Raw genomic sequence first — 12,063 nt, 5'->3', positions numbered from 1 at the left:
CCGAAGAGGAATCTACTGAAACTGGACTTCAAAGCCTTTGTCACAATGAAAAGCACCTTCTGTGACTGACATTTTTTTGTGATCTCCTCTAAAAAAGTTATCATAATTATTGAACATTTCCTCTGTAGCTTATTCTCAATCCAATCAGTTATAATGAAAATAGTCTGCTTGCTTTTTATATTCTTAAGTTTTCAAAATGATTAGTGCTTCCTTGAGATATCCCATTAATTGGACACACAACCCGGATGAAAAGGCTGAAACCCAAGAGTATATAAAAAAAATAAGGTTGTTGCAATTTAAGTGCCTTCAAAAGATCTAATTTGATTTCTAAAAGCAATTTTGCAGATGTGAAAATTAAAGGCACGCAGAAACAAGATGTGATTTAATGAACGTGTAGGTTAAGAAACATTTAGAGGTTTCAGTAGCTTTACTCTGACGTTTTTGTTTGTTTGTTTAGCTGTTATGTTGGAAAGATTGAGTCCACAACACCATAAAAATTACTGAATTTTATGGGTCGCTATTTCCTTGATCAAATTGTCCCATTCTTCCCAACACGTTTCTGAAGCAACTTTGTATTTCTGTCTACAGATTTTCAGGTCCAGGACCCGTCAATCAAATTTCAGATTCTAATAAAGTCCAAGGGTCTCTCCACTTAGGTTTGTCTTAGCTGTTTCATCAATGAGCCCCTCCCCCTTTCCCAGCAAATTGCACACTTATTCCCACTTAAAAAAAAAAAGAGAGAGAGAGAGAGAGAGAGAGAGACAGAAAAATAACCCTTCCCACTGGTTCTAATGACATCTTCAGTCATTAATGAGTTAATAAAAATCTCAAGTCATCTGGGCTAGATAAGAAAGAAGAAAGAAATGTATTGTACTGTAATGACAGGCTCTCGAGCTGCCCTCTGCGATGTCATGGGTCAGTCATGTTAAGAATGTGTGCGTCCAATCATCTGCTGATTTTTATCAGCAAGCCCTCCAGCAGGAGCTGACAAGGGCCAGTTTGGGAGTCACAATGAATAAACAATGACTTTTTGGATTGTTGGGGGCTGTGTAATAGAGTGAGGGGTTTATATATACTAAAACATGATGACATTAGCAATCAATATACCAATTACTGGACAAGTTATTGGAGGAGGCATTCACGTGTCTTCAGCCTGCTTGCACTTTGAAGGGGCCTCTAGCAGGGAGAGTCCCTGTGCCCAGAGGCCGGCAAAGGTTCCAGACCTCAGGCCCAGATCTAAAAGGCAAGCCCCTCTTCTCAGGCTGAAGTAGTCCAGAGCTGGATGATTTGAATCCCCTGGGGAGTTTATTAAAAATACAGATTCCTGACTTTCCTTCCTAGAGAGTCCATCTCAGGAGTCTGGGGCTAAGGGTGAGACTTAGTGTTTTTAACAAAGTTTCCAGGTAATCCTGATCGGGAGCATTAGGGAACTGCTGTACAGTTGTCATTCCCAAAGTGCTGTCCCCCAGCCAGAGCAGCTGCATCCCTATCACCTGGGAGCCTGTGGCAAATGCACCTTCTTGGGCCCCTCCCTAAACCCACTGAAACTGAAACTCACTAGGGGTGGGGCCTAGAGATCTGTGTTTTAACACAGCCCCCAGGTGATTCTGATGCACTGTGCAGTTTGAGAACCAAGGCTGTAGTAGAAAGATCCTTGCCAAGGTGTTGCAACACAGCTCTGTCACCTGTAGCCTCTGAGGCTCCTCATGGGTAATTTGTTACTTGTACTAGTTAGAGTGCTGGAGTTTGCAAATGATTTACTTAAAAAAATTAAATTAGAGTAGATCCAAGATTATCTTCACAGTCATGCCACTCTCATTCACTTGCATATTGCTAGGCTTTCTTGAATGATCTTGATGTATGAGTGACTTTGATTATAGAATAGGAAGAATAAACATAGCTTTTGTCTGTTATTTGAAGTAGAGAGAGTGGATTTGTACATAATCTTAAAAGAAAAGGAGTCCATAAGAAAAATCAATGTACGTGAAGCATTTATTTGATGTATGACAAATATTTATGTAGGTAACCAGTGCCACTTGTGAAACCCATGGGCGATTGGTGAGGTCTACTGTTTTTGTCTTTGGTAGCCACAGAACATGCAACATGTCTTAATTAGAAGAAGAGAATATGCACGGCCCAAGGTCAGCATATCCTCAGAAGAGGAATGGCGAAGACCTTCTTGCAGTTGGGTTGAGACTTCCTTTATTCAGCCAAGGGTCCTCCTAAAGGGGCTTGCTCAGCTTTCAAAAGAGGTGGACTCGTTTGTCAGCCATGCAGTAGATTTAAATCAGTGTTCTCCAGAATACGTTTGAAAGAGTAATTTCATGTCTCAAAACATTGATTTAAAAAAATGTCCGGGGTCAAGTGAGAAACAGTAGATTAACCTGAGTTAAATAGGATTGTTTGCAGCAGGGTCCCCAAAGCCTCCAGCACATTACTATGCACTGTGAATCCCCAGGACATTTGATCTTCAATAGATCTGATTACCCAAACTGTTTTATAAAGGATAAGCTTGTAGCATTGGTGTTCAAGGAATAGACTTTCAGGAGACACAGATTCCTATTTTCTAAGATGGCAAATACCTGTTGGTAGAAGCTAGTTCTTTTATATGTTGTATAGTAAGGAACCTCTTCCTTTATTCTAATTTATCAAACCCTCTGTGTCTGGCATCAGGATTCATTATGTGGTGGCTTGACGCCAGCAAAAAGGTTCATGTAACACTCACCAAAGAGTTAAATAAGTTGTCCAGTTGTTGATGGTTTGGTTAAATTATCCCTGAATTTTTGACATATCTCCCAGAACAGGTACTCATAAAAAAAGAAAGAAACCTGGGTTTTGCTAAGTGAGATTACATTGTGTTTTCATATAGGAGGGATAATTCCAGTGCAATACTTGCCTGTACCCAGAAACTGGTTGCATAAGCAGACGGGCATTGGGCTGGGCCTGATGTTAGAAAGTACTTCTGCCCCCTCCATTGACAGTACTTCCCCGGTCTTTTCTAGCTCACGGGGCTCCAGATGGCCATAGCTGTGGTAGCCATCTTTGTCCCCATACTGGCTATTTTTGAAGGTGAAAGTTTGGGGATATGTATTACAGAGGGCAGGTCAGAAAGGATTTAAGCACATTACTGGTTGTAAAATTTCTTTTCTTGAAGTTATGGCCAGAACTGTGCGTTCGTTAATGCCAAATGTTAATTCTTGCTGGGGACATGATGTCTTATAAATGTTATAAAAGAATATCATTTTTCCTGTAGCAGTGCAGGTACTTTTAAGGCCATGTTAAGAAAAGGGCTAGTTTCCCCATAACATCTGCAGGTCACCTGCTTGCTTATAAACCGCCTCTATGCTAACATCCCTTCCAACTGTTACACAATAGTTAGAAGAAATTGTCACATGGTAGAAAGAATAGAACTTAGCTGACATTTGAAAGACGTGTAAAGATTAAAAACAAGCAAACAAAAATTCCTCCAAAATAAAACAACCCCACCACCCTTGTTAATATTTGTCACCTTTTCTACATAGTTTTACAAGTCTCTGCTAGACTCAGAACTCATTAGGATGTGTCTCTCAACTAAAAATAATAGAGCAGATTCAACTTTGGGAGGTCCTAAAGCCCTTTTTTCATCTCCTTTGTAAATATATCCCCATTGACACCACATGTGCTTCCAAGCTTTCCAGACATAAGGCGTTTGTATGATGGGATTCACTCTACACCCTCGTAGAAAAGAGCAGAAGTTCAACACAGTTAACGGAGATCTACCCACCACTGGCCTGGTTTGTTATGTAGTTGAATATTTCTCCCCTTTATATTCTTTGAAATGTTTTGAATTAAAATAGCTTACTCAAGGTCACTGAAGGCATATGGTCCTGCTCAAAACTTTAAACAAAACATTAGTTTTTACAACCTTTTGTAATTTGGTATTGTATACAACATAGTTATATGCAGAGTTTCTGTAATCTTTTCAGTGGGTGACAGAAATATGAGAAGCAAATTTATAAGCCATTTAGTGAAGCATTTAATCAATTTCATGCATAGAAAATAACTCTGATTGCTTTGCTTTATCAATCTTTCTTTCCAGCAAAACTCTTAAGTCAACAGCATCTCCAAACACTGCCTGGGTGGGGGAGGGGCTGGGGGCGGGGTGGAGAGCGGGCAGGCACCTTTCCCTGCACACAAATGTCAGGGACTTCAAAAGTCTGCCTAAAAGGGCTTGCCAGCATCTATGAGGCTTCTGGAGGCTGTTAATGTATTTCAGAAAGAAAGCACGGGTCTAATGTTTAGAGGAAGTTTTCAAGGCCTTTTACTGTAAAGTTATTCATTAAACACCGTTTTCCCAGAGTGACTCTCACATGCTCAGCAATGCAGACTGTGTTCAACATTAGGCTCAAAGAAGCATTTTTGTAAAAACTGCTTCAGTGGTTATGACTTTTGTATACATGAAAACTGAAATGACTCACATTAAAACTTAACTTCTGAATTAAGGAGTTGAAGCAATGCGACCAAAATACCTGAGATTCACCAAACAGAGCTAGTTTAGCAGTTTTCAGGATACTTGAACTGTTTTTTAGAGTTCATGTTCCAATTCTCTTTTTGAATTGCTTGGAAGATTAATCCATCTCTTGGCTACATAGTGAGTTAATATTTTCTTTTCTGTCATGTGCTAGAATGTCTCTTACGACATTTTACCCCAAACACCATCAAGTTTTTAAGTGAAAAAGTCCTAAGGGAGCAAAAGATGATTTTGCAATAATCATTAACTGCTAAACTGTATTAAAACTGCATTAGCTCTACCTTGTCCTCTAAATGGGAACTGATATGAAAGTATTGCAGATATAGTTTCCAATTTAGAAAATAATTTGCTACCACTGATTTTTGAACCTAGAAAAATATTCCAGTGAATAAACTCCAGTCTAGATTCCTTTTTTTTTTTTTTTTTCTTTTGAGATGGAGTCTCACTCTGTCGCCCAGGCTGGAGTGCAGTGGCGTGATCTTGGCTCACCGCCACCTCCGCCTCCCAGGTTCAAGGAATTCTCCTGCCTCAGCCTCCCGAGTACTGGAACTACAGGCGCACACCACCACACCCGGCTAATTTTTGTATTTTTAGTAGAGACGGGGTTTCACCATCTTGGCCAGGCTGATTTTGAACTCCTGACTTCGTGATCCACCCGCCTTGGCCTCCTAAAATGCTGGGGTCACAGGCGTGAGCCACCGCACCTGGCCTACATTCTTCAGTTCTGATTTTAAATTGTCTCCATTCCTGGACCTCATCTTAGCCTCCTGATGTTTCACTCTGCCTTTTAAATATGACATATGCAAGTATTTGCCTGTGTTGGCAGTTCGGTGGCAGGCCATTGATGTTTATTTTGCTACACTACCTAACTTGTGGGGGCCCCATCATTATATTGAACAGAGTCGCCTTAATAATCTTGCAAAAAATTGGCAGCTCTTGGGGAAACTGGCTATGCAAGTAGCTTGGCTGATTTGTCTATCTCTCAGTCTCTCTGTCTCTCTATCTCTCTATGTATTTATCGTTCTATCTTTCTATTGTTATTCAACCATTAAGTCTTGCATTACACCAGTGCCTCACTGACTTTTTTAAACGATCATTTTGAAAGAAAGATGTCTCTGGTGTAAGATCTGATATTTAATGCGTAAAGGGACTCCTTAGAACTAAGAAATTTAAAATTTTCAAATAAATTTTGAAACACCAAACAATTACCATATACTTATTCTACTTGTAAATATTAAGGTATTAGAGGATAAGGCTAAAGTGCTCTTTGCTATGACTTCTCTGCCTCCCTTGATGTGATCTATGTTACCGAGGGTGTGCATCTTGCCAGTCCCTTTTCTGTCCAAATGAGTCACCAAAATGTGCTATATCGTATGTATCATTGTGCATTTGTTATTTTCACTTATCCATGTCTTGGAGATCTTACCTGGTTAGGAGAAAGAGGTATACCCCATTCTTTCTAACTGCTTAGAGAATTTCCCATGATGCAGGCAGACCATGCTCTCTGAGTTTTTCTCCTATGATGTGCGTGTAGATTCCTTCTACCTTTTCGCTATTATAAATAGCACTTTAGTAAATATCCTGGTACATACTTCCTATGTACTCTAGTATTTCTCATATGCTCATATGCATAATACAATACTCATATGCCATGAGTACTTCTCTAGTATGGGCACTTAAAGTGAAACTGCTGGGTCATAAGTATACATATTTTATGTTTTACTAGTTACTGCCATATTATCCAGCAATTTTAATTTTAAATGAAAGTCCTACCCTAATCTCTGATACAGCTTTTCTCAACTCTACTGAAACCTACACATTGCTACAGCCAGTCTCATTCTCTGTTAATAATTTTGCTTCTGCTTCTCCAAGAAGATGGAAACCATCCAGAATGCCTTTTCTACTGAGCTTTCCCTTTTCTAGGGCAAGCTGGGGCCAGGCAGGCTAATCACGGGGGCATAGCCAGATATTCAGAAACCGGGCTGCTCAGGGCCATTGAGGTGACCAGACATTCAGAAACTGGGGACCATCAGGTCAACAAACGAAGCCTGTTCATCTTTTAAAAATGCATCAACTAAGTCAGTGACACATTTTCATTTTGATCATAACGTTGATGTCCCAATTCAAACAATTGTCTCTGACAGTTTTCTAGCTGAGGCCTATACATTTTTACTATTTTCAAAGACAGCCTTGGGGGCAATGTAGAAAGACTTATTCAGACTTGTGGTGTTTGTTAGGATTTAGGGCCCAGGAAGGGGATGCTCCTGGGGACAACTTTCCTTATCCCCTTCACCCAGTGTTTTTCTTGTCCTCTGCACAGTATCTTAGATCCATGACCTCTTTCCCAGACTTATTGCTGCCTCTTCATTCAGACTCACCTTTAAATCATTCTGGTGGCTTCCTGTTAATTTGTCTCTGCTAGTCTCCTCTTTCTTCCATCCATTTTACCCTGCTAAATCTTCATGAAGTACAAATACGGTTTTTAGTTTTTTTGTTTGTTTATTTTCAAGAGACAGTGTCTCCCTCAGTTACCCAGGCTGGAGTGCAGTGGCACAATCATAGCTCACTGCAGCCTTGAACTCCTGGGCTGTAGTGATCTCCCACCTCAGCCTCCGGAGTAGCTAGTACCACAGGCATGCACCACCAGGCCCAGCTAACTATTTTTTATTTTTTGTGGATATGGGGTCTCACCATGTTGCCCAGGCTGGTCTCCAGTTCCTGGGATCAATCCATCCTCCCACCTTGGCCTCCCAAAGTGCTGAGATTGCAAGCACAAACCATCCTTCCTGGCCCCAATCTGGTTTTGATTGGCTATTGTTTAACATAGCTTCTTACTACTCATACCCTTTATGCTGCCATTCAAAGTCCTCCATGATTTTTTCCCAAACTTGTCTTTTAAAACTTCCTTTCTTCTTCTCCTTTATGTATATTTTACTTAGCAAAACAACATGGTTACCCTTCCCTCAACTTTCCTGCCTCTTCACTCTTCCCTTGGCCAGAATGCTCTTTCCTCAACTGCAGAGAAATCTGTGTCTTCAAAGTCAGGCCACTCCATGAGGCTTTTCCTGTCTTCCTCATTTTCTACCAAATGAGTCTGACTGTTAATAGAAGACAACGACAGGGATTAAAACGGGCGCAGTGGTTCACGCCTGTAATCCCAGCACCTTGGGAGGCCAAGGCAGGTGGATCACCTGAGGTCGGGAGTTTGAGACTAGCCTGACCAATGTGGGGAAACCCCATCTCTACTAAAAATACAAAATTAGCTGGGCGTGGTGGCATATGCCTATAATCCCAGCTACTCAGGAGACTGGGGCAAGAGAATCATTTGAACCCGGGAGGCGGAGGTTGTGGTGAGCCAAGATCGCGCCATTGCACTCCAACCTGGGCAACGAGTGAAACTGTGTCTCAAAAAAAAAAAAAAAAAAAAAAATTGGAGAGGGAAACCAGAAGTCAGAGGTTGGGCTAACCTCTAAGTCCTAAGTGAAATGGCTCAACCTGGTATAACCTAAATAAGGGTTACACACATTCTAAGTGATGGATGTATTTTCCACTCCACAGTCTAAAACAGAATGTGAGAATGTAATCTAGTTGTAGCTGTATTAAAATGTTATGCTACAGTTAAGTCTCTGTTCAGCTCCTACTCTAGTGCAGGCATCTAATCAGGAAATGGCCTCCTGTATAACCTATGGATTGTTTGTAACTCAGGACCCTTAAGTGCAACGAAGCTAACCCTATATATATTAATAACATATTTAGACTATGTTATGTATACCAATTCAGAGATGAAAACGATACTTTGAGTCTATTAGTAGAACATGTAGTTTCAGCTGATTTTTAAGATAAAAAGGATCTGTTTTATACAGTTTTCTCTACCCTTTTCTGCCTGTTCCCCCTGTAAGTAATGGTATACATTTATGAGAAGCCTAGTGGAAGTTAGCCATGGAATCCTGGTCTTGCACGAGCTTTTTCTTTTTTTCTTTAAGGATAACTGTCAAATATTGGGATTGAATCTCTAAAATTAGCTTCTAGAATTTATGTGTTATAATGAAAAATTGGAAGCCAACTATATGTCCAAGAATAGTAGATTGAGTCCATACATATAACATATCAATATTGAAATATTATATGGGCTTTAAAATGTTATAAAGTCTGTATTAATATTTAAAAAGGTTTTAGGGTAATCGTAAGGACAGGTAAAAGGCAAACCCATATTTAAACTTAACTTTATATGGACTGTGAACTTGTCAGGGTGATAGATTGAGAAGTTATTTTATTTCTTTAAAAAAATTTTAAAATGTGGGCAAGGTGCATTGGCTCATGCCTGTAATCCCAGAACTTTGGGAGGCTGAGGGAGGCGGATCACTTGAGGTCAGGGGTTCAAGACCAGCCTGGCTAACATGGCAAAACCTCATCTCTACTAAAACTACAAAAATTAGCTGGGTGTGATGGCACGTGCCTGTAGTCCCAGCTACTCCAGAGGCTGAGGCAGGAGAATTGCTTGAACCCAGAAAGCAGAGGTTGCAGTCAACCGAGATTGTGCCACTGCACTCCAGTTTGGGTGACAAAGTGAGACTCCACCTCAAAAAACAAACAAACAAGCAAAAAAAGTTAATGTTACATTGAGTGGACATTGAAATTCAAGCATTACAGTAGCTGTATTACTCCTAGCTGAGTGGTGAGAGCTGGATCAGAGAAAGAGGATTCTGTCTTTTCCTAGCCTCAGAAAGGCAGCTGGAGGGGTTCCCCCAAAACTAGGGAAGAGCACACATTGCTCTTGCAAATAAGGAACTTGAGATGGGCAAACTTAAAAACCACCCTGATTTCACTTGAAGAGACTGGTTAACAAACACTTTTTTTTTTTTTTTTTTGAGACGAAGTTTTGCTCTTGTTGCCCAGGCTGAAGTACGATGGCGCGATCTCGGCTCACCACAACCTCCGCCTCCCAGGTTTAAGTGATTCTCCTGCCTCAGCCTTCCCAAGCAGCTGGGATTACAGGCATGCGCCACCATGCCCGGCTAATTTTGTATTTTTAGTAAAGACGGGGTTTCTCCATGTTGGTCAGGCTGGTCTTGAACCCCTGACCTCAGTTGATCCACCCACCTTGGCCTCCCAAAGTGCTGGGATTACAGGCGTGAACCACCGCGCCCAGCCTTAAACAAACACTTATAAGAGAAACCTGAAGCCTCAGTATAAGGGTAGAACTCATCATAGCTATTCCTGCTACTAAAAACACGCCCAGATATCCTGATTTTTTATAGATTGATTATCTTATGAGAGGACGAAGAAAACTAGCCAATGGGATTGCCAATGCACCTTACTAGTCTTTGAGGAATTGTAAAAAATGGAAGAATTAGTGGAAATTTAGAGATATGCAAATGAGGTTTTTACTTTAAAAAAATATTCTGAAGGTGAATTTTGGAAATGAAACACTTGATGGCCCATGAATTAGATGTTGAGCTTCAACAGAATTTAGGATACATTTTTAATTGGATATTTGGTAAACCTTTATCAGACGATGATGGAAATCTAGAACATTAGACTGAGAAGGAAGTTGGAAATAGAAACAGTTCGCTTAGATCCCTCATGGATTCACTAAAAACAGCTCAAGTCATGCTGACTTATTTTTTTTTTTTCTGATAAGGTGAATGTGTGGTAGGAAGGGATGCCATAAGCCAGCAAACTGTAGTCTCTTCAAACTGTAAAGTCAAGAGGAAATCACCAGGGGATCTTGTTATTTAACCAAATGCAGATTCTGAGTCAGTAGATCTGGGGTTGGGTTTTAGTTTCTGCATTCTTAAGAGACTCCCAGGTGACACTGATGCTGCAGGCTCATGGGCCGTACTTTGAATAGCAAGACTTTAGACCATGGGCCCCTAATATGGCTTGTTAAAAACCAGATTTATGCCCTCTATGTCCAAAGTGTCTGATTCCATAGGTACAAGATTCTACTTTTATTCAAGTGTCCAAGGTAATTGTATTGCATGATCTCATAAGGAACCATAGCATCAGACACTACATAACCAGTCACAATGCACAATATCATTATAGTTCTTTTTTATTATTTTTTTAAACACAGAGTCTCGCTCTGTCGCCCATGCTGGAGTGCAGTGATGTGATGTCAGCTCACTCACTATAACCTCTGACTCCCACGTTCAAGTGATTCTCCTGCCTCAGCCTCCTGAGTAGCTGGAATTACAGGCACCCACCACCACACCTGCCTAATTTCTGCATTTTTTAAGTCGAGTCAGGGTTTCACCATGACCAGGCTGGTCTCGAACTCCTGACCTCAAGTGACCTGCTTGCCTTGGCCTCCCAAAGTGCTGGGATTACAGGTATGAGCCACCACGCCCAATTAATATCATTATAGTTTTTACAGTCAGTTGTATTTATAATTGGTTGGACCTTTTTTTAATTCTAGATAAAATTAATTACTTCTACCATGGTACAACTTCTTTACCATGTACATTATTGCATATTTTATGTTCTGTCCTTGCACACCTTGGCTCCCAATAACCATGCCCTCTTACCAACACACCCTTAATAGAATTTGTATGCACAGTTACATTTTTTTGGAAAGGAATTGAGCATTGACTTGTTCTACATCCCTAAGCCTCAGGCTCTCCTGTGATCAGTGAACACGATAATACCTGCTTTATTGGGGATCAAATAAGAATAATGTGAAAGAATCTCCAAGGACTGACCTTGTAAATCAGTAACTCTGGGTTCTAGGCTGTTCCCTGCCAAATTTGACATGACCTCAGACAAGTTGTCAGATGTCTCTGATCTTCCCTCTTCCACCAGTAGCAACAGAGTTTTTAAATGTATAAAGTGCTAAACAAACTTGAGAGAGTTTTATTGTGAGCAGTAGGAAAATGCATTACTTTTTAATTTAATGAAATGAATATCCAAAATTAATTGAATAGCATTGAATTAATTAATATATCATTAATTTCTACATGAATTCTCTCCATTAGCAGTGTGTCTTATAAATGTTTGCTAGAGGAGTCTTATATGTAAGCATTACTCACTGGTAGAAGATTCTCGCCTAATACATATGCTAAATTTCCATCTTCTTGCACGATTCTGGTTGAGGATCGTATTATTCCAGCCTTAGTTGTCCCTGAGGTATGCAGGAATTTCTCTCTTTTGTGTTGTGCAACCCATTGTGAAATCACAGTGCCATCAGCGCTGCTATCTGTGTGTTGCTAGAAGTATAATTTTCTATACCTGTTTGTCTTTGGCCAGAGAAAGAAACCAATAATTGCATGTTGACCTTGCTTGCTGCTTCTAGGGCCACCATATCCCACTGGACTGTGAAATCAGCATTTCTGCGATGCCTATCTTATTTGTGCCATTCTTTGCCTGAACATTCTTTCCTATGGTGAATTTCAGAAAGAAGAAATACAGATAACTATTTTTTAAAAGTTAACTGACCTAAATGAAGACCTAGACTGAAGGAAGTCCAGCTGCCTACTTTTAAATATAAATTCACAATGACCCAGATTAATAGACCTTTGAGCCAGAAAAAGGTTGAAAATGGTGAAGGCAACTGA

General features: G+C 40.3%; 1 protein-coding gene across 1 annotated transcript in view; it reads left to right on the top strand.

The window, feature by feature from the left end:
- LOC130540861 (uncharacterized) overlaps positions 1–12,063 on the top strand; it is a 139,411-nt gene that overhangs the window by 64,040 nt on the left and 63,308 nt on the right. The gene's annotated exons all lie outside the window — the stretch shown is intronic.

This window comes from Pan paniscus, chromosome 16, assembly GCF_029289425.2.
Source record: "Pan paniscus chromosome 16, NHGRI_mPanPan1-v2.0_pri, whole genome shotgun sequence".
In the NCBI taxonomy this organism is placed as follows: Eukaryota; Metazoa; Chordata; class Mammalia; order Primates; family Hominidae; genus Pan; species Pan paniscus.
This window is presented reverse-complemented; position numbering and strand designations above follow the sequence as displayed.